Source organism: Mytilus edulis, chromosome 5 (genome assembly GCF_963676685.1).
Source record: "Mytilus edulis chromosome 5, xbMytEdul2.2, whole genome shotgun sequence".
Lineage (NCBI taxonomy): Eukaryota > Metazoa > Mollusca > Bivalvia > Mytilida > Mytilidae > Mytilus > Mytilus edulis.
In genome coordinates, this window is record NC_092348.1 from 29,942,757 (window position 1) to 29,967,354 (window position 24,598).

The window sequence follows — 24,598 nt, forward strand, 5'->3', positions numbered from 1 at the left end:
TATGTAAAATTGCTCCCGTGATGCGAATTGATTTTTTTTTCTTTCGGTGAAATGATCGTTTATGAGATAATAAACTTTTTTTTCTCTCGCAATTATGAAAATTCTTACAGTAACGGTACTCGGGTTGACAAAACATCAAGTTTCACTTAATTGAATGTTTCAGCATGAAATCAGTTGAATTGCACGGGATTTTCGATGAAAAGGCTGTCTATTTGATTATTTTTCCTTTGCGGTATTTGATCTACACAATTGCGCCTTACAAATGAAATGCGAACATTGTGATAAGTAGCTATAGATTCATGTAACCATTTAAGATCCCCATCTGTAACAGTGTGGTGGCCGAGTGGTTAAGGCGTTGGACTTAAGTTCCAATGGACGTATGTCCGCGTGGGTTCGAACCCCACCCGCACTAGTCTTATTTTTATTACACCAAATTGAAGTTTTGCCTGAAACTGAGTGAATTGTACGCAAGTGAAGCTCCTTATAATATCGAATAAGCAATGCAATCAAAGTTCCCAAATATAGATCTACAGTTGCTGCTAGAACAGTAAGTAATGCTTTAAATTGTTACCGCAGTATTTTTTCCTAATAGCGCAACTGCAATCAGGAGTAACACTAAAAATGACTAAGCAGATATCATATGCCCTTGCAGTACACTTTTATGAAAAGGAAAAATATTGTATGTAAAATTGCTCCCGTGATGCGAATTGATTTTTTTTTTCTTTCGGTGAAATGATCGTTTATGAGATAATAAACTTTTTTTTCTCTCGCAATTATGAAAATTCTTACAGTAACGGTACTCGGGTTGACAAAACATCAAGTTTCACTTAATTGAATGTTTCAGCATGAAATCAGTTGAATTGCACGGGATTTTCGATGAAAAGGCTGTCTATTTGATTATTTTTCCTTTGCGGTATTTGATCTACACAATTGCGCCTTACAAATGAAATGCGAACATTGTGATAAGTAGCTATAGATTCATGTAACCATTTAAGATCCCCATCTGTAACAGTGTGGTGGCCGAGTGGTTAAGGCGTTGGACTTAAGTTCCAATGGACGTATGTCCGCGTGGGTTCGAACCCCACCCGCACTAGTCTTATTTTTATTACACCAAATTGAAGTTTTGCCTGAAACTGAGTGAATTGTACGCAAGTGAAGCTCCTTATAATATCGAATAAGCAATGCAATCAAAGTTCCCAAATATAGATCTACAGTTGCTGCTAGAACAGTAAGTAATGCTTTAAATTGTTACCGCAGTATTTTTTCCTAATAGCGCAACTGCAATCAGGAGTAACACTAAAAATGACTAAGCAGATATCATATGCCCTTGCAGTACACTTTTATGAAAAGGAAAAATATTGTATGTAAAATTGCTCCCGTGATGCGAATTGATTTTTTTTTTCTTTCGGTGAAATGATCGTTTATGAGATAATAAACTTTTTTTTCTCTCGCAATTATGAAAATTCTTACAGTAACGGTACTCGGGTTGACAAAACATCAAGTTTCACTTAATTGAATGTTTCAGCATGAAATCAGTTGAATTGCACGGGATTTTCGATGAAAAGGCTGTCTATTTGATTATTTTTCCTTTGCGGTATTTGATCTACACAATTGCGCCTTACAAATGAAATGCGAACATTGTGATAAGTAGCTATAGATTCATGTAACCATTTAAGATCCCCATCTGTAACAGTGTGGTGGCCGAGTGGTTAAGGCGTTGGACTTAAGTTCCAATGGACGTATGTCCGCGTGGGTTCGAACCCCACCCGCACTAGTCTTATTTTTATTACACCAAATTGAAGTTTTGCCTGAAACTGAGTGAATTGTACGCAAGTGAAGCTCCTTATAATATCGAATAAGCAATGCAATCAAAGTTCCCAAATATAGATCTACAGTTGCTGCTAGAACAGTAAGTAATGCTTTAAATTGTTACCGCAGTATTTTTTCCTAATAGCGCAACTGCAATCAGGAGTAACACTTAAAATGACTAAGCAGATATCATATGCCCTTGCAGTACACTTTTATGAAAAGGAAAAATATTGTATGTAAAATTGCTCCCGTGATGCGAATTGATTTTTTTTTCTTTCGGTGAAATGATCGTTTATGAGATAATAAACTTTTTTTTCTCTCGCAATTATGAAAATTCTTACAGTAACGGTACTCGGGTTGACAAAACATCAAGTTTCACTTAATTGAATGTTTCAGCATGAAATCAGTTGAATTGCACGGGATTTTCGATGAAAAGGCTGTCTATTTGATTATTTTTCCTTTGCGGTATTTGATCTACACAATTGCGCCTTACAAATGAAATGCGAACATTGTGATAAGTAGCTATAGATTCATGTAACCATTTAAGATCCCCATCTGTAACAGTGTGGTGGCCGAGTGGTTAAGGCGTTGGACTTAAGTTCCAATGGACGTATGTCCGCGTGGGTTCGAACCCCACCCGCACTAGTCTTATTTTTATTACACCAAATTGAAATTTTGCCTGAAACTGAGTGAATTGTACGCAAGTGAAGCTCCTTATAATATCGAATAAGCAATGCAATCAAAGTTCCCAAATATAGATCTACAGTTGCTGCTAGAACAGTAAGTAATGCTTTAAATTGTTACCGCAGTATTTTTTCCTAATAGCGCAACTGCAATCAGGAGTAACACTTAAAATGACTAAGCAGATATCATATGCCCTTGCAGTACACTTTTATGAAAAGGAAAAATATTGTATGTAAAATTGCTCCCGTGATGCGAATTGATTTTTTTTTTCTTTCGGTGAAATGATCGTTTATGAGATGATAAACTTTTTTTTCTCTCGCAATTATGAAAATTCTTACAGTAACGGTACTCGGGTTGACAAAACATCAAGTTTCACTTAATTGAATGTTTCAGCATGAAATCAGTTGAATTGCACGGGATTTTCGATGAAAAGGCTGTCTATTTGATTATTTTTCCTTTGCGGTATTTGATCTACACAATTGCGCCTTACAAATGAAATGCGAACATTGTGATAAGTAGCTATAGATTCATGTAACCATTTAAGATCCCCATCTGTATCAGTGTGGTGGCCGAGTGGTTAAGGCGTTGGAAATGGATGAATTGAGCACAGCCCATGATGGAAGTGTAAACAAGTCTCCGGAAAAATTTCGTTGAATTCGACGGATTATATATGATATATTCATAAACAAAGGTAATTCAGATGAACATTGCATTGTAATTGACATTTCGGAACTGATAAACTGTTTATATATATGTTGTTTACCCCTACTCTGACGATTTAATCGTTTGGAGGAGGGGGGTTGACTTGGGTGCGCTTGACTTTTTTTGTTAGGCAGTGCTTGCTTTGGAATTTAAAAATGTCTCAGTTGGAGCCGAATCGTCCGAATTTAGGAAATTCTCGTAGAAACCCAAAGGAAAATAGAAATCGGTTTTCTAAACAGAATTATGTTACTGATAATAAATACTATCAGCGAGAATGTACTGTTAGGGTGGAAAAAATTCCTATACAAGTAATTGGAGAAAGAGTTGTGATAGATGATATTGAGACTTTAACCGGACTGAATAGTGTATTAGCAGTAGTACGATGTGATTTATCGTCATATGATATAACCTTTGACTCTAAAGAGAATGCGTTTAAAATGTTACGAGGCGTAGAAATTGCCAATAGAGATTTTGAGTGTAGTATGATGTTTTCTGACATAACTGTAGTTTCAGTTATAAAATTGCCATCTTATATTTGTGATGATGAGATTACAAGTAAGATTGAAAGTAAAGGAGTGAAAGTAGTTTCACCTGTTTATAGAAGAACCGTACCTGGGACTCAGGTTGCTGATGGCACACGATTCATGAGGTGTAAGTTTCCTCCAGGGGTAGTAGCCCTGCCGTGGTCAATGCCTTTTAAATTTGGCACCGACACCAAATACTATCGTGTGGTTCATAACAACCAAACAAAGGTTTGCTCAGAGTGTTCATCTCCTGAGCACATGAGGAAAGATTGTCCACATTTTTTGTGTTATGGTTGTGGAGAAACTGGACATGCATTGAAAAGTTGTCGAGCAAAAAAATGTAAATTTTGCCGTAATTTGCCGTTGAAATGTGTTTGTAAGCCTTCAACGAGATGGGAACATGAAAGCCGTAACCGAGAAGAAAATAACAGAAATTGTCCGGACTGTGGAGAATATTTCTGTATGTGTAAATGTAGAATTTGCAGAAATGCAAACTTGAAATGTACATGTACTTGCTACACATGTGACACAATTCCATGTGTATGTAAATGTCACCATTGCCGAAGTGACCCGTGCGTTTGTCCTTGTACTGATTGTTCTAAATATCCGTGTGTATGTCAATGTACAGATTGTGATCAATCATTAAAAGATTGTATTTGTATGCTAGCTAATGACAGTAATTCTGAAGATATAATACAAATAAGACCAGATGTAAATAGTGCAGATGAGGAGGATACAGAAACCTTGGTAAAGTCTACTTTAAGTGAAAATGTACATGACATTGAAAGTACACCAAGTGAAAAATGTATTGAAGATGAAGGAAAACAGGACAGTGAAGCTAAAATACAATTAGATGGGTCAGACAAAGTGCGAAAAACAGCAGTCTCAAAGTTAACAGTAGTGGACGTAGAAGTGCACAATGAGCAAAATGGGGTTCAAGATGGTTTAAAGAGGAAGCGACCAATTTCAGAGGATGGTTTTGGTGACAATGATGATCATAGAACAGATAGTTCAATTGAAACTGATATAGTTGAGAGTGCAAGTATTATTGCTGGAACAGACAGAGAATTAAGTGAAGGTAAAAAAATCAAGAGAAATGATGACACCGCGATCTCCTGCGATACTGTTGTAGGAGGGGGTGGTGAAATCAATGATGTTGATATGGAGAATAGTCTCTCATTGAATGAGATAATTGGCACCTTGGTTGGTGATGAAGTAATCACCACTGAAGGTGCAAAAGAAAATGAAGAATTGTCTGTCTGTTCTGGTGATGGGTATGAAAGTTCAGTAGAAATACTGGATATAAATAGTGATGTTGATGTTAAAATTGTGGGTCAATTTATTAGTGCTAAGGAAGCTCGAAAATTAAAAAAAAAACAGAGAAAGCTTGAAAGGAGATCAAGGTTAAACCCTCCTCCTAATCTAGATGGTAAAGGTGTTAGATCTGTAGGTCAAAATTGTGAAAGTACTAAGATGTAAACAATGGATAAATATGTAATTTTATTTTATTTTATTTTTGCAATGGTGCTTATATGTTCATTTAATTGTAATGGTCTTAGATGTGTAAATAATTTTCAGAACTTTGTTAGCGTTATTGATGATAAAAAAATTAGTATTGTACTTTTACAGGAGACTTTTTGGGATAATAATTATATAGATAGCATAAAGCATTTATATCCAGGTAAAATCACTTGTAATAATGGTTTGAATTGTAGACAAGGTGTTGCTGTACTTTCAAATAATTATTGTAAAGATAAGATACAGTTTGTTTATTCTGATGAAAAAGGTAGATTTTTACATGTAACATTTCTTGAGAATGAAAAATTGTACAATATTATATCGTTATATGCGCCAAATACGTTAACTGAAAGAACAGATTTCTTTGAATTTGTGAAACTGTATACGGATAAAATGGACAATTTAATTATTGGAGGCGACTTCAATACTAGTTTGTCTAATTTAGACAGGGGTGGCAAAACAAAACATATTGTAGATGAACCATGTAGAAAATTATATGAAATAGTTAATAATAATAATGTGTATGATGTGTGGCGTGCTAGAAACACCCACAATAGAATATTTTCATGGAAACGTATTAGTAATAATGAATTACAACAGAGTAGGATAGATTATTTCTTAGTTAGTAGACAGTTGTCACCATGTATTCAAAATGTATATTATAACTTAACTAGTTTAAGTGATCATGCTTTTGTTATATTGAATGTAAACTGTAACAATATAGAAAGAGGTCCTGGTTTGTGGATCCTTAATAATACTCTTTTACAAAATGAACAGTATGTTAGAAGAGTTAAAGAAATTATAACTGTAGAAAAAGAAAATGAGTTACATGAAAGAGATATTTTGATATGGTGGGATAATCTTAAGTATAAAATTAAAAGATATTCCCAAATTTTTTCTTCTTCTTTAGCTAAGGAAAATAGAAGAGATTATTTTAGATTAGAAAAGCAAATTAATACTTTATGTGAAAAAGCTGCCAATGGCAATGATTTTGATATAGCTAAATTAGAAAGTTTGAGATTAGAATTGTCTCAATATGAATTAGAAAAATGTAGAGGCGCTGTTCTCAGATCTAAAGCTGTTTGGGCTGTTGAATCAGACAAAAATACAAAATATTTTTTAAATTTAGAAAAATATAAACAGGAGAATAATTCTGTAAAGGAATTGTTGAATGTGAATAATGAATGTGTTAATGACATTAATGGTATTTTAGATTTGCAATATGATTTTTATAAAGAATTGTATACTTGTGTTGATACTGATGATATAAAAATGAATGAATTATTGGATTGTGTAGATGTAAAAATAGATGAAAATGATCATCAATTATGTGAGTCAGATATTTCGTTTGATGAAATAATAAAAGCATTATCTCAAATGTCTAAAAATAAAAGTCCAGGATCTGACGGACTTACTGTTGAGTTTTATTGTCATTTTTATTCTGAGCTTAAGTATGTACTTATGAAACTTTATAATACTATTCAACAAAAGGGATTTTTAAGTAGATCAATGAAATGTGGTGTTATAAGTCTTGTATTTAAGAAAAAAGGTGACAGAAGATTCCTTAAAAATTATAGACCGATATCTCTGTTACAGGTTGATTATAAAATTTTGGCCAGGATAATGGCAAATAGGTTTAAAACTGTTTTACCAAAAATTATTTCTGTAGACCAAACTTGTTGTATAATGGGTCGAGATATATCTAATAATGTAGCAAATGTTAGAGATATCATAGAAATTATTGAAAGAGATGAACTTGAAGGTTATATTATCAAAATTGATCAAGAAAAGGCATTTGATAGAGTGAGTCACTCATATTTATTGAAGGTTCTTAAAAGATATGGTTTTGGAGATAAATTTATTAAATGGATTGAAATATTTTATAATGGTATTAATAGTGCAGTAAAATGCAATGGTTTCTTAACAAACTATTTTTATATTAAGAATGGTATTAGACAAGGCTGTCCTATAAGTGCTTTATTGTATGTTTTAGCTGCTGAGCCTTTACATAGTGAGATTGTTAAAAATGATTTGATAAAAGGTATTGTTGTTCCAAATAGTGGAAAAGTATGATTAATTTTTCAGCATGCAGACGATACAACTTTATCTGTCTGTAGTAAACAATCTATATCAGAAGTTTTTAAAGTTTTTGATCTATATAGTAGAGCAACTGGTGCTAAAATTAATAGACAAAAATCTGAAATTTTATGTGTTGGAAAGGGAGATTTGTCACCTGTAGAAAAACAGGAGTATGGTTTACAAGTATGTGATAATAATGTACAGTTACTTGGTGTTTATGTTGGAAAAAACAGAAATATATGTGATGATCTAAATTGGAAAGAAAAGATATCAAAATTAAAATCTCTTTTGAATATATGGTTACAAAGGCAATTAACATTGCAGGGTAGAGTTGTTGTTGTAAATACGTTAATGATGTCCAGATTTTGGTACACTCTTTTTGTATCCTCTATCCCGGAATGGGCTTATCATGAGATAAAGATTTTATGTGTTAATTTTGTATGGAATAAGAGATCTCATTTGGTGAATTATAATGTTATAATAAATACTAAATGTAATGGAGGTTTGCAATTAGTTGACATGAAATGTAAAATACATGCATTTAGACTAAAGTTTTTAGGAAGATTGATAAATGATGAATATGATGTACTATGGAAACATACTTTTAAATATTTTGTATCAAAGATTTATAATATGAATCTTGGTTTAGAAGTCTTGTTTATTCAAGTACCACATTGTGAGTTAAAATGTTTACCGATTGTGTATATTGAAATGTTAGAAGCTTGGTATATCTTGAGACAGAAGTCTGAATTGAAATTAAGTGTAGAAAACATATATGACCAACCATTGTTTAGGAATCCAGAGATTGTATTGAAGGATAAATCAATACTTTGGTATGATTTTATAAATGCTGGTATTATTACTCTTAAGGACATATGTTATGAGGTTAAAACAGGGTTTTTACCTGATTGTGCTATTGTTGAAATGATACAAAATGTATTTGAAAATGCAAATGTAAAGAATGTAATTGACCGTTATCATTGTTTAATTTGTGCAATTCCTGATGACTGGAAGCAGACCGTGCAAAGTGAATTGCATCATAGGAATGCAAAAAGAACAATAGACATTTCTGTTATCATTAATCATGTACCATTTGAGTTACCATTGTGTACTGTTAAAAAGCTGTATAATTGTTTATTAGATGATATTTGTAAAGATCCATGTGGTGTTGAAATGTGGAAAACACTGTTCAATATTGATGATAATGACCTTAGTCAAATGTGGTGTAATGTTAATTTATTCTGGAAACCTGGAAAGTTTATTGAACTAGATTACAAAATACTTCATAATTGTATATTTACCAAAAGTAAATTCAAAAGAATTGGATGGTCTGATGATGATTTATGTGATGTTTGTGGTAGTGAAATTGAAGATCTATTACATATGTTTATAAACTGTGATGAACTTTTAGAATTCCATAACTATTTGTCTGAACTGTTTGTAAAATTATTTGAAAATTGTGATTCTGACAAGATAAGTGGTGTACAGAGTGAACATTTGCTACTATTTGGGTTAAATTGGAAAATGAAAGGTGTTAATGACAGTTTTGTTAACTTTCTGCTTTCAACTGCAAGATATTGTATATTTAGAAGAAGGAATATTATAATGAATGGCAAAACAAATGTTAATTTGGTTCAACTTTTCAAGTACACACTGAAACATTATGTCATGTATTTTTATGTGTATATGTGTCAGAAATGTAAAATGAATTCTTTATTTGAAAAGAAATTTTTGCTTGATAACCCTCTGCTTAAAGAAGTAGACGATGATATAATATTTAAACTGTAGTTATTTGAATATATAAACTGATTGTGTCATGTAGACATTTATACAGAAGCTTGAAATTGAATGTTATAGACATTTTGAATTGATATTGACACTTGTGATAATGTTTTATGTATTTTAATGTGTATAATATGATGTCTTATTTTAATAAAGATAAAAAAAAAAAAAAAGGCGTTGGACTTAAGTTCCAATGGACGTATGTCCGCGTGGGTTCGAACCCCACCCGCACTAGTCTTATTTTTATTACACCAAATTGAAGTTTTGCCTGAAACTGAGTGAATTGTACGCAAGTGAAGCTCCTTATAATATCGAATAAGCAATGCAATCAAAGTTCCCAAATATAGATCTACAGTTGCTGCTAGAACAGTAAGTAATGCTTTAAATTGTTACCGCAGTATTTTTTCCTAATAGCGCAACTGCAATCAGGAGTAACACTTAAAATGACTAAGCAGATATCATATGCCCTTGCAGTACACTTTTATGAAAAGGAAAAATATTGTATGTAAAATTGCTCCCGTGATGCGAATTGATTTTTTTTTCTTTCGGTGAAATGATCGTTTATGAGATAATAAACTTTTTTTTCTCTCGCAATTATGAAAATTCTTACAGTAACGGTACTCGGGTTGACAAAACATCAAGTTTCACTTAATTGAATGTTTCAGCATGAAATCAGTTGAATTGCACGGGATTTTCGATGAAAAGGCTGTCTATTTGATTATTTTTCCTTTGCGGTATTTGATCTACACAATTGCGCCTTACAAATGAAATGCGAACATTGTGATAAGTAGCTATAGATTCATGTAACCATTTAAGATCCCCATCTGTAACAGTGTGGTGGCCGAGTGGTTAAGGCGTTGGACTTAAGTTCCAATGGACGTATGTCCGCGTTGGTTCGAACCCCACCCGCACTAGTCTTATTTTTATTACACCAAATTGAAGTTTTGCCTGAAACTGAGTGAATTGTACGCAAGTGAAGCTCCTTATAATATCGAATAAGCAATGCAATCAAAGTTCCCAAATATAGATCTACAGTTGCTGCTAGAACAGTAAGTAATGCTTTAAATTGTTACCGCAGTATTTTTTCCTAATAGCGCAACTGCAATCAGGAGTAACACTTAAAATGACTAAGCAGATATCATATGCCCTTGCAGTACACTTTTATGAAAAGGAAAAATATTGTATGTAAAATTGCTCCCGTGATGCGAATTGATTTTTTTTTCTTTCGGTGAAATGATCGTTTATGAGATAATAAACTTTTTTTTCTCTCGCAATTATGAAAATTCTTACAGTAACGGTACTCGGGTTGACAAAACATCAAGTTTCACTTAATTGAATGTTTCAGCATGAAATCAGTTGAATTGCACGGGATTTTCGATGAAAAGGCTGTCTATTTGATTATTTTTCCTTTGCGGTATTTGATCTACACAATTGCGCCTTACAAATGAAATGCGAACATTGTGATAAGTAGCTATTATAGATTCATGTAACCATTTAAGATCCCCATCTGTATCAGTGTGGTGGCCGAGTGGTTAAGGCGTTGGACTTAAGTTCCAATGGACGTATGTCCGCGTGGGTTCGAACCCCACCCGCACTAGTCTTATTTTTATTACACCAAATTGAAGTTTTGCCTGAAACTGAGTGAATTGTACGCAAGTGAAGCTCCTTATAATATCGAATAAGCAATGCAATCAAAGTTCCCAAATATAGATCTACAGTTGCTGCTAGAACAGTAAGTAATGCTTTAAATTGTTACCGCAGTATTTTTTCCTAATAGCGCAACTGCAATCAGGAGTAACACTAAAAATGACTAAGCAGATATCATATGCCCTTGCAGTACACTTTTATGAAAAGGAAAAATATTGTATGTAAAATTGCTCCCGTGATGCGAATTGATTTTTTTTTCTTTCGGTGAAATGATCGTTTATGAGATAATAAACTTTTTTTTCTCTCGCAATTATGAAAATTCTTACAGTAACGGTACTCGGGTTGACAAAACATCAAGTTTCACTTAATTGAATGTTTCAGCATGAAATCAGTTGAATTGCACGGGATTTTCGATGAAAAGGCTGTCTATTTGATTATTTTTCCTTTGCGGTATTTGATCTACACAATTGCGCCTTACAAATGAAATGCGAACATTGTGATAAGTAGCTATAGATTCATGTAACCATTTAAGATCCCCATCTGTAACAGTGTGGTGGCCGAGTGGTTAAGGCGTTGGACTTAAGTTCCAATGGACGTATGTCCGCGTGGGTTCGAACCCCACCCGCACTAGTCTTATTTTTATTACACCAAATTGAAATTTTGCCTGAAACTGAGTGAATTGTACGCAAGTGAAGCTCCTTATAATATCGAATAAGCAATGCAATCAAAGTTCCCAAATATAGATCTACAGTTGCTGCTAGAACAGTAAGTAATGCTTTAAATTGTTACCGCAGTATTTTTTCCTAATAGCGCAACTGCAATCAGGAGTAACACTAAAAATGACTAAGCAGAAATCATATGCCCTTGCAGTACACTTTTATGAAAAGGAAAAATATTGTATGTAAAATTGCTCCCGTGATGCGAATTGATTTTTTTTTCTTTCGGTGAAATGATCGTTTATGAGATAATAAACTTTTTTTTCTCTCGCAATTATGAAAATTCTTACAGTAACGGTACTCGGGTTGACAAAACATCAAGTTTCACTTAATTGAATGTTTCAGCATGAAATCAGTTGAATTGCACGGGATTTTCGATGAAAAGGCTGTCTATTTGATTATTTTTCCTTTGCGGTATTTGATCTACACAATTGCGCCTTACAAATGAAATGCGAACATTGTGATAAGTAGCTATAGATTCATGTAACCATTTAAGATCCCCATCTGTAACAGTGTGGTGGCCGAGTGGTTAAGGCGTTGGACTTAAGTTCCAATGGACGTATGTCCGCGTGGGTTCGAACCCCACCCGCACTAGTCTTATTTTTATTACACCAAATTGAAATTTTGCCTGAAACTGAGTGAATTGTACGCAAGTGAAGCTCCTTATAATATCGAATAAGCAATGCAATCAAAGTTCCCAAATATAGATCTACAGTTGCTGCTAGAACAGTAAGTAATGCTTTAAATTGTTACCGCAGTATTTTTTCCTAATAGCGCAACTGCAATCAGGAGTAACACTTAAAATGACTAAGCAGATATCATATGCCCTTGCAGTACACTTTTATGAAAAGGAAAAATATTGTATGTAAAATTGCTCCCGTGATGCGAATTGATTTTTTTTTCTTTCGGTGAAATGATCGTTTATGAGATAATAAACTTTTTTTTCTCTCGCAATTATGAAAATTCTTACAGTAACGGTACTCGGGTTGACAAAACATCAAGTTTCACTTAATTGAATGTTTCAGCACGAAATCAGTTGAATTGCACGGGATTTTCGATGAAAAGGCTGTCTATTTGATTATTTTTCCTTTGCGGTATTTGATCTACACAATTGCGCCTTACAAATGAAATGCGAACATTGTGATAAGTAGCTATAGATTCATGTAACCATTTAAGATCCCCATCTGTAACAGTGTGGTGGCCGAGTGGTTAAGGCGTTGGACTTAAGTTCCAATGGACGTATGTCCGCGTGGGTTCGAACCCCACCCGCACTAGTCTTATTTTTATTACACAAAATTGAAATTTTGCCTGAAACTGAGTGAATTGTACGCAAGTGAAGCTCCTTGTAATATCGAATAAGCAATGCAATCAAAGTTCCCAAATATAGATCTACAGTTGCTGCTAGAAGGACTTCCGGTTGACCTATGAAAGAGTAAACAGGTGTTTATATCGAGAGAGTCAATCTAATTCAAAAACTGTGTTTTTCCAAGTCATCGTATATGTGAATTTGTATATTTTGTGTCAGAATGTGATAATATACCTTAATATCGTTTGATTTTTTCAACTTTTTTGTTGAAAAAGACTTTGTTTTGTCACCCGGGATGGGTGACAAAACGTACCCTTTGGATGACAATTATTCAAAGGAACAAACTGTTCGTGTGAATGTTGGCAGTACTAAAGTGATTACCCCAGAATTAGTGATAGATGAAATTGAAAAGAAATGTGGTGTAGGATCGGTGTAAGCGTGTGTTCCAAAGAATGATAACAATTATGAAGTAGTAATGCGGGAAAGGAGAAATGTAGGAGAAATATCAGGAGACGGTTTATTTATACAAGGTAAATCCATTAGTGTAAATGAACTAGTATCAGTATTTAGAATTGTGTCAATTTTCAATATGAGCATGTACGTAACAGATGAAGAAATAATTGATAGATTTGATAGAATGGGTGTTGAAATAGTAACTGACATTAGGAAAAGAAAAATGAGCAGTAGATCGAATGTATATGATGGTACTAGAGTTTTTAAAGTAAAATTACCACCTACACTTGCCTCAATACCGTATTCTATGAAATTTACAGTTAGCGGGAAGGAAACAGCATATTATAGGGTTATTCATAATGACCAGGTCAAAGTTTGTTCGGGTTGTTATAGTGCTGAACATTTATACAAAGATTGTCCAGAATTTAAATGTTTTAAATGTGGTCAACAAGGACATATTAGTAAAAACTGTTCAGAGAATAAGTGTAAGAGTTGCCGAAGGCCATACAGTGATTGCGATTGTTTAACGAGAAAGCGTTATTTCGGAGAAGGATTTGGTCATATACCCGAAGGAAAAAGAAAAACACCTTGGGGCAGAGTTTCGGACCACAAAAGAAAATATCAAGAAATTATCACCAGTAGTGAAGAAAACAATACAGAATTAAAAGAAAGTGAAAATGACTTGATTAGTGGGAATACGTTAGATGTTGGTCCCTCAGTCATAAGTTCGGAACAGGGAACCAGTGATGATGTGAAAAAGTCAAAGGTGGTAAAAGTTGTTGCCGATGTACACACAAGTGATATCATGTGTGATGATATAGAAGCTAATGATGAGGATTGGAATGGAGATGGCGTTAACAGAAATGGTAATGGTAATGGAGATGGAGCAATTGGTGATGGTATTGGTAATGGTGATGAAGATGATGATGATGAATATACAGACGCTGATGAAGCCATGGCAGATGATGTAACAGAGACCGTTGATAACGCGTCCGAAAATGGTGAAAAGACAAAGATCGCGACTGACAATAGTGAACAGACAAAGATCGCGACCGACAATGGTGTAAAGACAAAGATCGCGACCGAGATGACGAATAAAGACAGTGAGCAGATTTCAGAAGGACATATTGTAACTGTTAATAGCAATATTAGTAAATGTAATGTATTGTTAAGTACAAATGAAATTATGAATGAAAATGTTTCATGTGAAACAAATGTTAATGATGAGAAAATTAGTAACATCCCCTCTCTGGAACAAAAATGCAGCCAGGGAGGAGATGATGGTGTATTTGGTGAATTAGATGAAATAAGTATGGACACTGACCCATTGACTGATGAAGAAAGTGAGTGGGCTAGTGTAGAAGACAAATGCAAAAATATATTTAAAAAAAATGCAAGACGAAAGTCATTGAAAGTTAAGGTTAATGTAAGAGCTGCTATGTTGGCACATCAAAAAAAAAATAGAAACAAATAAAAATGGATTGTAAATATTATATAATATTCAATATATTTTTTATAGTAATGGCTATGTTTAATGTTATAAGTCTTAATTGTAACGGACTTTGTGATAGCAATAAGAGGAATTGTATTTTTTCATTGTGTAATGAAAGATTTTATGATATTATATGTTTACAAGAAACATTTTGGAATGATTTGTTTGTAGAAAGAATTAAAAGAGATAAAACTATTTGGGATGGAGATATTTTTTATAGTAATAGTGGTAATAACCGTCAAGGTGTTGCTATTCTTGTTAGTAAGAAATTAAAAAACATTTTTTTAGAAGTGGAAAATGATAATGGAAGATTTATTCATATAAAAGGGACAATTAATGATAAATTAATTGACATTTATAATATATATGCACCAAATAATGTAAATGAAAGATATGAGTTTTTCTTAAAGTGTAAACAAAAAATTAGTAAAGGAAAATATGTATTAGTTGCTGGACATTTTAATACTACATTATCAAGTTTGGATAAGAGTGGTAAAACCATGCATTGTAATGATAAGGCTGTAAAATCCTTATGTAATTTTATGCAAGAAAAAGAATTATATGATATTTGGAGAAATAGAAATGTTAATACAAAAGTTTTTTCTAGAAAACAGGTTGTACAAGGGTTTTTAACCCAAAGCAGAATAGATTATTTTCTAGTGTCATTAGATTTAAAATCATGTATTAAGAATATTCATTATAAGGATACTAGTTTTAGTGATCATAGTATCGTCAGCATGAAGATAGATTTTTGTAATGTAGAAAGAGGTCCAGGTGTGTGGGTTTTTAATAATTCATTTTTACAAGATGAGTTATTTATTGATAAAATGAAGAGATTATTTGCAAATGAAATTGGGTCAGATTTTTATGTGTCAAATCCCTTAATTTGGTGGGATAATTTAAAATTTACAATTAAAAGATTAAGCCAAATTTATGGCAAAGAAAAGCAAAAAGATTTAAACAGGGAATATTATAAATTGCAGAATAAAATTCAAGAATTATCAGTAAAATCTGCAAATGGTATTCAGATAAACAGTGAACAATTTTTAGAATTGCAAACGCAATTAGAAGATATTGAAACATACAAATGTCAAGGTGCAATTTTAAGATCAAAGTCACAGTGGGCTTTAGAAAGTGATAGAAATACTGCATATTTTTTGAAATTAGAAAAGTATCGACAGAATAAGAATGTGATAAGTGAAATAAAAGATTGTGATGGGAAAATTGTTACAGAAACAAATGATTTACTTGATGTTATACATGATTATTATAAACATTTGTTTTCTTGTGTTAGTATTGATATGCATTCAGTTGATGAATTATTGAATAATGTTAATGTAAAAATTGATGATGAAGATGTAGAAATGTGTGATGATGAAATTAGTATTGAGGAAATTGAAAAATCCTTAAAAGGTACGAAAAAAGGGAAAACACCTGGACCAGATGGTATAACTGCAGAATTTTATTTGTATTTTTTCAATGAATTAAAGCATGATGTATTACTCTATATTTATCAAAGTATTGAGGAAAATGAAGAATTATCTAGATCTATGAGATATGGGAATATAAATATAATTTTTAAAAACAAAGGTGATCAATCAGATTTGAAAAACTTTAGGCCAATTAGCTTGTTGAATGTTGACTACAAAATACTTGCCAGAGTAATGGCAAATAGATTTAAGTATGTACTACCAAAAGTTATTTCACCAAATCAAAGCTGTTGTATTCTAGGAAAAGATATATCTGATACAGTTGTTAGTGTTAGGGATTTTATGGATTTAGTAGAAATGGATGATATAGAATGTTATTTATTAAAATTAGATCAAGAAAAAGCATTTGACAGAGCTGGACACGAGTATCTTTTTGCAGTTTTGGATAAATTTGGATTTGGTAATAAATTCAAAAAATGGATAAAAATATTTTACACCAACATTTTTAGTTCAGTTAAATGTAATGGATTTTTGACTCCATACTTTAGATTGAAAAACTCTGTCAAACAGGGGTGTCCCATTTCGGCTCTGTTATATGTTTTGTTAGCAGAACCATTGAGTATTGCTATTAAGAAAAATTGTGAGATAAGAGGTGTTGTAATACCAAATACAAATGTTGAAGAAAAGGTTTTTGTACATGCTGACGATACAACTTTGACCTTAGTGGACAAAAATTCAGTTAGTGAAACATTTCGGGTACTAGAATTGTACGAAAAAGCATCGGGTGCAAAATTGAATAAAGAAAAATCAGAAGTTTTAGCACTTGGAAAAGGGAAAATTTGTTCAAATGATTTAAAATTTTGGAAAATAAAAGAATGTGATGAAGTCTTACAGTTATTAGGAATATGGGTGGGAAAAAATAAAACATTATGTGAAAAATTGAATTGGGAAGGTAAAGTACAATCAATTACAAAACTCCTGAATTTTTGGAAAATGAGGCATTTAACTCTTCATGGAAGAGTAAGTGTTATTAGTGCCTTACTTATGAGTAAACTGTGGTATACATTAATGGTTGTAAATATACCTGAAAAGTATTGCATACTTATAAAAAAGAAATGTTTAGAATTTTTATGGAATAATAAACCTCCTCTTGTAGCATATGAGGTTATTATCAATAAAGTAGTTGACGGAGGATTGAATTTTCCTGATATTATGCAGAAAATGTATACTTTTAGATTAAAATATTTGAGTAGACTGTTGGATGAAAACTACTGTGCTATATGGAAACAAACTTGTCTTTATTTCTTTTCTAAGTTTGAAAATATGAATCTTGGAATTGAAATTTTATTCTGTGATCTCCGAAATAGAAAAATAGACGCATTACCAGAATTTTATCAAAGTCTGATTTTGTCATGGCAAAGTATTTGTGAAAATGTAGATATTGAAGTTAATTCAGAAAATGTTTTTGATATTCCGCTTTTTCTAAATCCAAATATTACAAATGGTAATAAAATGTTATATCTTAAGACATTTATTGAAGCAGGTGTATGTAAAATAAAAGACATCGCATATGAATGTAAACCAGGTTTCTTGAAAGAAAGTTATATTCAAGAGATTGTATTAGAAAAATTTCCGGAAGTTTCGGAAAATAAAATGTTACATGCAGTTAGAAATGTGTTAGAAACAATACCTGATGAGTATAAAGTGCTAGTTGAAGCAAATGTGCATGTTAGTAAAACTCCTGTGTTAAAACCCATGATTAAAGATGGCGTCCAAATTTGTTCACTTCCATCCACGACGAATTTTTATTATCGAATGCTTGTATCAAAGCTTTCTAGAGAACCTAAATCTGTATCACGATGGCGTTTGATGTACGCAGATTTTGACCTAAGAAAGATCCAGAAAATCATGAATTTTTCTTTTTTACAAAGCGATTGTCGCGAGGTGGCATTTAAAGTTTTTCACCGTATTATATTTACAAAAGAAAGGCTATTTAAATGCCGTATTACAAAGGACTCACTTTGTCCTATTTGCTCAACTCTACCTGAGAATTTAAATCACCTGATTTTAGAGTGTACGATGTTAACTCGCTTCAATGATTTTGTAAAGGATTTTTTACACAATATTTTGTATAAGAGTTCAGGCAGTTATATAAATGACCTTAGTTTTGAGTTCATGTGTATGTTTGGTTTGACAAAACAAAATAAATATATTAATTACTATTTTGTAAATAGTGTATTAGCAATAAGAAGATTTTGTATTGTAAAAAGACGAAATATTGCAATGTTAGAAAATAAGATTATAGACATAGAACAATACTTTAAGTCTACTCTTGTTAAAAATGTGAACTATGCTTATGAACATTATAAACGCAACAATGCGCTACAATTATTTGAAAAGTATTATAGTGAAAATAATCCAGTATTAATTATTAGAGACAATCAAATTCAAATTGATTTCTAGTGTGATAATTATCATGTGTTATTAATTGTGATTATATTACATATGATTGAAGTTGTAATCTTACAAGCTTATATTGTGATAATGTGAATTTTCAGGAGTATAGCCTGATTATTCTTTTTATATGTATTATCTGAATAAAATTTTATCAAGAGAAAAAAAAAGGCGTTGGACTTAAGTTCCAATGGACGTATGTCCGCGTGGGTTCGAACCCCACCCGCACTAGTCTTATTTTTATTACACCAAATTGAAGTTTTGCCTGAAACTGAGTGAATTGTACGCAAGTGAAGCTCCTTATAATATCGAATAAGCAATGCAATCAAAGTTCCCAAATATAGATCTACAGTTGCTGCTAGAACAGTAAGTAATGCTTTAAATTGTTACCGCAGTATTTTTTCCTAATAGCGCAACTGCAATCAGGAGTAACACTAAAAATGACTAAGCAGATATCATATGCCCTTGCAGTACACTTTTATGAAAAGGAAAAATATTGTATGTAAAATTGCTCCCGTGATGCGAATTGTTTTTTTTTTCTTTCGGTGAAATGATCGTTTATGAGATAATAAACTTTTTTTTCTCTCGCAATTATGAAAATTCTTACAGTAACGGTACTCGGGTTGACAAAACATCAAGTTTCACTTGATTGAATGTTTCAGCATGAAATCAGTTGAATTGCACGGGATTTTCGATGAAAAGGCTGTCTATTTGATTATTTTTCCTTTGCGGTATTTGATCTACACAATTGCGCCTTACAAATGAAATGCGAACATTGTGATAAGTAGCTATAGATTCATGTAACCATTTAAGATCCCCATCTGTATCAGTGTGGTGGCCGAGTGGTTAAGGCGTTGGACTTAAGTTCCAATGGACGTATGTCCGCGTGGGTTCGAACCCCACCCGCACTAGTCTTATTTTTATTACACCAAATTGAAGTTTTGCCTGAAACTGAGTGAATTGTACGCAAGTGAAGCTCCTTATAATATCGAATAAGCAATGCAATCAAAGTTCCCAAATATAGATCTACAGTTGCTGCTAGAACAGTAAGTAATGCTTTAAATTGTTACCGCAGTATTTTTTCCTAATAGCGCAACTGCAATCAGGAGTAACACTAAAAATTACTAAGCAGATATCATATGCCCTTGCAGTACACTTTTATGAAAAGGAAAAATATTGTATGTAAAATTGCTCCCGTGATGCGAATTGATTTTTTTTTCTTTCGGTGAAATGATCGTTTATGAGATAATAAACTTTTTTTTCTCTCGCAATTATGAAAATTCTTACAGTAACGGTACTCGGGTTGACAAAACATCAAGTTTCACTTAATTGAATGTTTCAGCATGAAATCAGTTGAATTGCACGGGATTTTCGATGAAAAGGCTGTCTATTTGATTATTTTTCCTTTGCGGTATTTGATCTACACAATTGCGCCTTACAAATGAAATGCGAACATTGTGATAAGTAGCTATTATAGATTCATGTAACCATTTAAGATCCCCATCTGTATCAGTGTGGTGGCCGAGTGGTTAAGGCGTTGGACTTAAGTTCCAATGGACGTATGTCCGCGTGGGTTCGAACCCCACCCGCACTAGTCTTATTTTTATTACACCAAATTGAAGTTTTGCCTGAAACTGAGTGAATTGTACGCAAGTGAAGCTCCTTATAATATCGAATAAGCAATGCAATCAAAGTTCCCAAATATAGATCTACAGTTGCTGCTAGAACAGTAAGTAATGCTTTAAATTGTTACCGCAGTATTTTTTCCTAATAGCGCAACTGCAATCAGGAGTAACACTAAAAATGACTAAGCAGATATCATATGCCCTTGCAGTACACTTTTATGAAAAGGAAAAATATTGTATGTAAAATTGCTCCCGTGATGCGAATTGATTTTTTTTTCTTTCGGTGAAATGATCGTTTATGAGATAATAAACTTTTTTTTCTCTCGCAATTATGAAAATTCTTACAGTAACGGTACTCGGGTTGACAAAACATCAAGTTTCACTTAATTGAATGTTTCAGCATGAAATCAGTTGAATTGCACGGGATTTTCGATGAAAAGGCTGTCTATTTGATTATTTTTCCTTTGCGGTATTTGATCTACACAATTGCGCCTTACAAATGAAATGCGAACATTGTGATAAGTAGCTATAGATTCATGTAACCATTTAAGATCCCCATCTGTATCAGTGTGGTGGCCGAGTGGTTAAGGCGTTGGACTTAAGTTCCAATGGACGTATGTCCGCGTGGGTTCGAACCCCACCCGCACTAGTCTTATTTTTATTACACCAAATTGAAGTTTTGCCTGAAACTGAGTGAATTGTACGCAAGTGAAGCTCCTTATAATATCGAATAAGCAATGCAATCAAAGTTCCCAAATATAGATCTACAGTTGCTGCTAGAACAGTAAGTAATGCTTTAAATTGTTACCGCAGTATTTTTTCCTAATAGCGCAACTGCAATCAGGAGTAACACTAAAAATGACTAAGCAGATATCATATGCCCTTGCAGTACACTTTTATGAAAAGGAAAAATATTGTATGTAAAATTGCTCCCGTGATGCGAATTGATTTTTTTTTCTTTCGGTGAAATGATCGTTTATGAGATAATAAACTTTTTTTTCTCTCGCAATTATGAAAATTCTTACAGTAACGGTACTCGGGTTGACAAAACATCAAGTTTCACTTAATTGAATGTTTCAGCATGAAATCAGTTGAATTGCACGGGATTTTCGATGAAAAGGCTGTCTATTTGATTATTTTTCCTTTGCGGTATTTGATCTACACAATTGCGCCTTACAAATGAAATGCGAACATTGTGATAAGTAGCTATTATAGATTCATGTAACCATTTAAGATCCCCATCTGTATCAGTGTGGTGGCCGAGTGGTTAAGGCGTTGGACTTAAGTTCCAATGGACGTATGTCCGCGTGGGTTCGAACCCCACCCGCACTAGTCTTATTTTTATTACACCAAATTGAAGTTTTGCCTGAAACTGAGTGAATTGTACGCAAGTGAAGCTCCTTATAATATCGAATAAGCAATGCAATCAAAGTTCCCAAATATAGATCTACAGTTGCTGCTAGAACAGTAAGTAATGCTTTAAATTGTTACCGCAGTATTTTTTCCTAATAGCGCAACTGCAATCAGGAGTAACACTAAAAATGACTAAGCAGATATCATATGCCCTTGCAGTACACTTTTATGAAAAGGAAAAATATTGTATGTAAAATTGCTCCCGTGATGCGAATTGATTTTTTTTTCTTTCGGTGAAATGATCGTTTATGAGATAATAAACTTTTTTTTCTCTCGCAATTATGAAAATTCTTACAGTAACGGTACTCGGGTTGACAAAACATCAAGTTTCACTTAATTGAATGTTTCAGCATGAAATCAGTTGAATTGCACGGGATTTTCGATGAAAAGGCTGTCTATTTGATTATTTTTCCTTTGCGGTATTTGATCTACACAATTGCGCCTTACAAATGAAATGCGAACATTGTGATAAGTAGCTATAGATTCATGTAACCATTTAAGATCCCCATCTGTAACAGTGTGGTGGCCGAGTGGTTAAGGCGTTGGACTTAAGTTCCAATGGACGTATGTCCGCGTGGGTTCGAACCCCACCCGCACTAGTCTTATTTTTATTACCCCAAATTGAAGTTTTTCCTGAAACTGAGTGAATTGTACGCAAGTGAAGCTCCTTATAATATCGAATAAGCAATGCAATCAAAGTTCCCAAATATAGATCTACAGTTGCTGCTAGAACAGTAAGTAATGCTTTAAATTGTTACCGCAGTATTTTTCCTAATAGCGCAACTGCAATCAGGAGTAACACTAAAAATGACTAAGCAGATATCATATGCCCTTGCAGTACACTTTTATGAAAAGGAAAAATATTGTATGTAAAATTGCTCCCGTGATGCGAATTGATTTTTTTTTCTTTCGGTGAAATGATCGTTTATGAGATAATAAACTTTTTTTTCTCTCGCAATTATGAAAATTCTTACAGTAACGGTACTCGGGTTGACAAAACATCAAGTTTCACTTAATTGAATGTTTCAGCATGAAATCAGTTGAATTGCACGGGATTTTCGATGAAAAGGCTGTCTATTTGATTATTTTTCCTTTGCGGTATTTGATCTACACAATTGCGCCTTACAAATGAAATGCGAACATTGTGATAAGTAGCTATAGATTCATGTAACCATTTAAGATCCCCATCTGTATCAGTGTGGTGGCCGAGTGGTTAAGGCGTTGGACTTAAGTTCCAATGGACGTATGTCCGCGTGGGTTCGAACCCCACCCGCACTAGTCTTATTTTTATTACACCAAATTGAAGTTTTGCCTGAAACTGAGTGAATTGTACGCAAGTGAAGCTCCTTATAATATCGAATAAGCAATGCAATCAAAGTTCCCAAATATAGATCTACAGTTGCTGCTAGAACAGTAAGTAATGCTTTAAATTGTTACCGCAGTATTTTTTCCTAATAGCGCAACTGCAATCAGGAGTAACACTAAAAATGACTAAGCAGATATCATATGCCCTTGCAGTACACTTTTATGAAAAGGAAAAATATTGTATGTAAAATTGCTCCCGTGATGCGAATTGATTTTTTTTTCTTTCGGTGAAATGATCGTTTATGAGATAATAAACTTTTTTTTCTCTCGCAATTATGAAAATTCTTACAGTAACGGTACTCGGGTTGACAAAACATCAAGTTTCACTTAATTGAATGTTTCAGCATGAAATCAGTTGAATTGCACGGGATTTTCGATGAAAAGGCTGTCTATTTGATTATTTTTCCTTTGCGGTATTTGATCTACACAATTGCGCCTTACAAATGAAATGCGAACATTGTGATAAGTAGCTATAGATTCATGTAACCATTTAAGATCCCCATCTGTAACAGTGTGGTGGCCGAGTGGTTAAGGCGTTGGACTTAAGTTCCAATGGACGTATGTCCGCGTGGGTTCGAACCCCACCCGCACTAGTCTTATTTTTATTACACCAAATTGAAATTTTGCCTGAAACTGAGTGAATTGTACGCAAGTGAAGCTCCTTATAATATCGAATAAGCAATGCAATCAAAGTTCCCAAATATAGATCTACAGTTGCTGCTAGAACAGTAAGTAATGCTTTAAATTGTTACCGCAGTATTTTTTCCTAATAGCGCAACTGCAATCAGGAGTAACACTAAAAATGACTAAGCAGATATCATATGCCCTTGCAGTACACTTTTATGAAAAGGAAAAATATTGTATGTAAAATTGCTCCCGTGATGCGAATTGATTTTTTTTCTTTCGGTGAAATGATCGTTTATGAGATAATAAACTTTTTTTTCTCTCGCAATTATGAAAATTCTTACAGTAACGGTACTCGGGTTGACAAAACATCAAGTTTCATTTAATTGAATGTTTCAGCATGAAATCAGTTGAATTGCACGGGATTTTCGATGAAAAGGCTGTCTATTTGATTATTTTTCCTTTGCGGTATTTGATCTACACAATTGCGCCTTACAAATGAAATGCGAACATTGTGATAAGTAGCTATAGATTCATGTAACCATTTAAGATCCCCATCTGTAGCTTCCGGTTTTGGATTTGGATAACGAAGACGTGCCTTCTAAACCAGAGAAAAATCTATTAAGTTTGTGTTGTATGACTTACCATCCGTTGATGGTTAGTCAATATTATTCCATAGATTGTTTTAGTAGAACTATTTGTGGCCATATTTTGTGCATTTTTGACACTTATTAAGACTTTCTCACCTCCCTTCACCATGTCTGGTGGAAGGGGGATGGTCGTTCCATTAAAGAGAAAACTGTGTTAGTGGATGTAGGTGATAATCGGAATATAAAAGCTGCCGATGTCATCGCTAATGTGGAAAAAGAAGTTGGTGAGGGAACAGTCCTTGCATGTGTTCCAAAAAGCGGTAATAGTTATGAGCTGACGTTAACTGATAAAGATGCTTTGGACTTGATAGTTGATACAGGTTTC

The 24,598-nt window shown here is 33.3% G+C and overlaps 16 non-coding genes across 16 annotated transcripts; all 16 read left to right on the plus strand.

Moving 5' to 3' along the window:
- The first annotated feature begins 329 nt into the window (after positions 1–329).
- Trnal-uaa (transfer RNA leucine (anticodon UAA)) lies at positions 330–412 on the plus strand. The gene has a single exon. It is a non-coding gene; the product is annotated as a tRNA-Leu (tRNA).
- A 598-nt stretch (positions 413–1,010) lies between these two features.
- Positions 1,011–1,093, plus strand: Trnal-uaa (transfer RNA leucine (anticodon UAA)). Its single transcript has one exon. It is a non-coding gene; the product is annotated as a tRNA-Leu (tRNA).
- Positions 1,094–1,691: 598 nt separating this feature from the next.
- Trnal-uaa (transfer RNA leucine (anticodon UAA)) lies at positions 1,692–1,774 on the plus strand. Its single transcript has one exon. It is a non-coding gene; the product is annotated as a tRNA-Leu (tRNA).
- A 597-nt stretch (positions 1,775–2,371) lies between these two features.
- On the plus strand, positions 2,372–2,454 carry Trnal-uaa (transfer RNA leucine (anticodon UAA)). The gene has a single exon. It is a non-coding gene; the product is annotated as a tRNA-Leu (tRNA).
- A 7,475-nt stretch (positions 2,455–9,929) lies between these two features.
- On the plus strand, positions 9,930–10,012 carry Trnal-uaa (transfer RNA leucine (anticodon UAA)). The gene has a single exon. It is a non-coding gene; the product is annotated as a tRNA-Leu (tRNA).
- A 600-nt stretch (positions 10,013–10,612) lies between these two features.
- Trnal-uaa (transfer RNA leucine (anticodon UAA)) lies at positions 10,613–10,695 on the plus strand. The gene has a single exon. It is a non-coding gene; the product is annotated as a tRNA-Leu (tRNA).
- A 597-nt stretch (positions 10,696–11,292) lies between these two features.
- Positions 11,293–11,375, plus strand: Trnal-uaa (transfer RNA leucine (anticodon UAA)). Its single transcript has one exon. It is a non-coding gene; the product is annotated as a tRNA-Leu (tRNA).
- Positions 11,376–11,972: 597 nt separating this feature from the next.
- Trnal-uaa (transfer RNA leucine (anticodon UAA)) lies at positions 11,973–12,055 on the plus strand. The gene has a single exon. It is a non-coding gene; the product is annotated as a tRNA-Leu (tRNA).
- A 597-nt stretch (positions 12,056–12,652) lies between these two features.
- Trnal-uaa (transfer RNA leucine (anticodon UAA)) lies at positions 12,653–12,735 on the plus strand. Its single transcript has one exon. It is a non-coding gene; the product is annotated as a tRNA-Leu (tRNA).
- Positions 12,736–19,424: 6,689 nt separating this feature from the next.
- Trnal-uaa (transfer RNA leucine (anticodon UAA)) lies at positions 19,425–19,507 on the plus strand. Its single transcript has one exon. It is a non-coding gene; the product is annotated as a tRNA-Leu (tRNA).
- Positions 19,508–20,107: 600 nt separating this feature from the next.
- Trnal-uaa (transfer RNA leucine (anticodon UAA)) lies at positions 20,108–20,190 on the plus strand. The gene has a single exon. It is a non-coding gene; the product is annotated as a tRNA-Leu (tRNA).
- Positions 20,191–20,787: 597 nt separating this feature from the next.
- Trnal-uaa (transfer RNA leucine (anticodon UAA)) lies at positions 20,788–20,870 on the plus strand. The gene has a single exon. It is a non-coding gene; the product is annotated as a tRNA-Leu (tRNA).
- A 600-nt stretch (positions 20,871–21,470) lies between these two features.
- On the plus strand, positions 21,471–21,553 carry Trnal-uaa (transfer RNA leucine (anticodon UAA)). Its single transcript has one exon. It is a non-coding gene; the product is annotated as a tRNA-Leu (tRNA).
- Positions 21,554–22,150: 597 nt separating this feature from the next.
- On the plus strand, positions 22,151–22,233 carry Trnal-uaa (transfer RNA leucine (anticodon UAA)). The gene has a single exon. It is a non-coding gene; the product is annotated as a tRNA-Leu (tRNA).
- Positions 22,234–22,829: 596 nt separating this feature from the next.
- Positions 22,830–22,912, plus strand: Trnal-uaa (transfer RNA leucine (anticodon UAA)). The gene has a single exon. It is a non-coding gene; the product is annotated as a tRNA-Leu (tRNA).
- A 597-nt stretch (positions 22,913–23,509) lies between these two features.
- Positions 23,510–23,592, plus strand: Trnal-uaa (transfer RNA leucine (anticodon UAA)). Its single transcript has one exon. It is a non-coding gene; the product is annotated as a tRNA-Leu (tRNA).
- The last annotated feature ends 1,006 nt before the right edge of the window (positions 23,593–24,598 follow it).